The sequence below is a fragment of the Syngnathus leptorhynchus genome, unplaced genomic scaffold (assembly GCF_054491065.1).
Source record: "Syngnathus leptorhynchus isolate UIUO unplaced genomic scaffold, UIUO_Slep HiC_scaffold_863, whole genome shotgun sequence".
In the NCBI taxonomy this organism is placed as follows: domain Eukaryota; kingdom Metazoa; phylum Chordata; class Actinopteri; order Syngnathiformes; family Syngnathidae; genus Syngnathus; species Syngnathus leptorhynchus.
Window position 1 is genome coordinate 97 of NW_028232690.1, and position 2,404 is coordinate 2,500.

Here is a 2,404-nt window from a genome sequence, read left to right on the forward strand (position 1 = left end):
AAGTATGGAGCCATGGAGCTCCGGAGCTATGGAAGTATGGAGCTATGGAGCTCTGGTGCTATGGAGCTATGGAGCTCTGGTGCTATGGAGCTATGGAGCTCTGGTGCTATGGAGCTATGGAGCTCTGGTGCTATGGAGCTATGGAGCTCTGGTGCTATGGAGCTATGGAGCTCTGGTGCTATGGAGCTATGGAGCTCTGGTGCTATGGAGCTATGGAGCTCTGGTGCTATGGAGCTATGGAGCTCTGGTGCTATGGAGCTATGGAGCTCTGGTGCTATGGAGCTATGGAGCTCTGGTGCTATGGAGCTATGGAGCTCTGGTGCTATGGAGCTATGGAGCTCTGGTGCTATGGAGCTATGGAGCTCTGGTGCTATGGAGCTATGGAGCTATGGAGCTCTGGTGCTATGGAGCTATGGAGCTCTGGTGCTATGGAGCTATGGAGCTCTGGTGCTATGGAGCTATGGAGCTCTGGTGCTATGGAGCTCTGGTGCTATGGAGCTATGGAGCTCTGGTGCTATGGAGCTCTGGAGCTCTGGAGGTATGGAGCTATGGAGCCACCAGCCAGCACCCTCCGTGGCTGGATCAATGGAAGTGTTTTAGGTACCAGGCAGCCAAAGGGCCGAGGCCTCACGCTCGACCACGCCGGCGCAGAGTTCCAGCCGCTCGGATAAGCTCTGTCACTCACCCGCCGCGCAGCCACCGGTAACGGGAAATGTCGCCGCCTTGTGGACACGCCGTTGTAAATGAATGGGCTTTCGCACTTAGTGCAATTTTAGCCAACTCTCTGACTGGAGCTATGGAAGTATGGAGCTATGGAGCCACCAGCCACCCAGGCTGGAGCTATGGAGCTATGGAGCTCTGGTGCTATGGAGCTATGGAGCTCTGGTGCTATGGAGCTATGGAGCTCTGGTGCTATGGAGCTATGGAGCTCTGGTGCTATGGAGCTATGGAGCTCTGGTGCTATGGAGCTATGGAGCTCTGGTGCTATGGAGCTATGGAGCTCTGGTGCTATGGAGCTATGGAGCTCTGGTGCTATGGAGCTATGGAGCTCTGGTGCTATGGAGCTATGGAGCTCTGGTGCTATGGAGCTATGGAGCTCTGGTGCTATGGAGCTATGGAGCTCTGGTGCTATGGAGCTATGGAGCTCTGGTGCTATGGAGCTATGGAGCTCTGGTGCTATGGAGCTATGGAGCCCTGGAGCCCTGGAGCTATGGAGCCCTGGAGCTATGGAGCTATGGAGCCCTGGAGCTATGGAGCTATGGAGCTCTGGTGCTATGGAGCTATGGAGGTATGGAGCCACCAGCCAGCACCCTCCGTGGCTGGATCAATGGAAGTGTTTAGGTACCAGGCAGCCAAAGGGCCGAGGCCTCACGCTCGACCACGCCGGCGCAGAGTTCCAGCCGCTCGGATAAGCTCTGTCACTCACCCGCCGCGCAGCCACCGGTAACGGGGAAATGTCGCCGCCTGGCGGACACGCCGTTGTAAATGAATGGGCTTTCGCACTTAGTGCAATTTTCGCCAACTCTCTGACTGGAGCTATGGAAGTATGGAGCTATGGAGCCACCAGCCACCCAGGCTGGAGCTATGGAGCTCTGGAGGTATGGAGCTCTGGTGCTATGGAAGTCTGGAGCTATGGAGCTATGGAAGTATGGCGCTATGGAGCTATGGAGCTCTGGAAGTATGGAGCTATGGAGCTATGGAGCTCTGGAGGTATGGAGCTATGGAGCCCTGGAGCCCTGGAGCTATGGAGCCCTGGAGCTATGGAGCTATGGAGCCCTGGAGCTATGGAGCTATGGAGCCCTGGAGCTATGGAGCTATGGAGCCCTGGTGCTATGGAGCTATGGAGCTCTGGTGCTATGGAGCTATGGAGCTCTGGTGCTATGGAGCTATGGAGCTCTGGTGCTATGGAGCTATGGAGCTCTGGTGCTATGGAGCTATGGAGCTCTGGTGCTATGGAGCTATGGAGCTCTGGTGCTATGGAGCTATGGAGCTATGGAGCTCTGGAAGTATGGAGCTCTGGTGCTATGGAGCTATGGAGCTCTGGTGCTATGGAGCTATGGAGCTCTGGTGCTATGGAGCTATGGAGCTCTGGTGCTATGGAGCTATGGAGCTCTGGTGCTATGGAGCTATGGAGCTATGGAGCCACCAGCCAGCACCCTCCGTGGCTGGATCAATGGAAGTGTTTTAGGTACCAGGCAGCCAAAGGGCCGGGGCCTCACGCTCGACCACGCCGGCGCAGAGTTCCAGCCGCTCGGATAAGCTCTGTCACTCACCCGCCGCGCAGCCACCGGTAACGGGGAAATGTCGCCGCCTGGCGGACACGCCGTTGTAAATGAATGGGCTTTCGCACTTAGTGCAATTTTAGCCAACTCCGTGGCTGCAAGTATGGAAGTATGGAGCTATG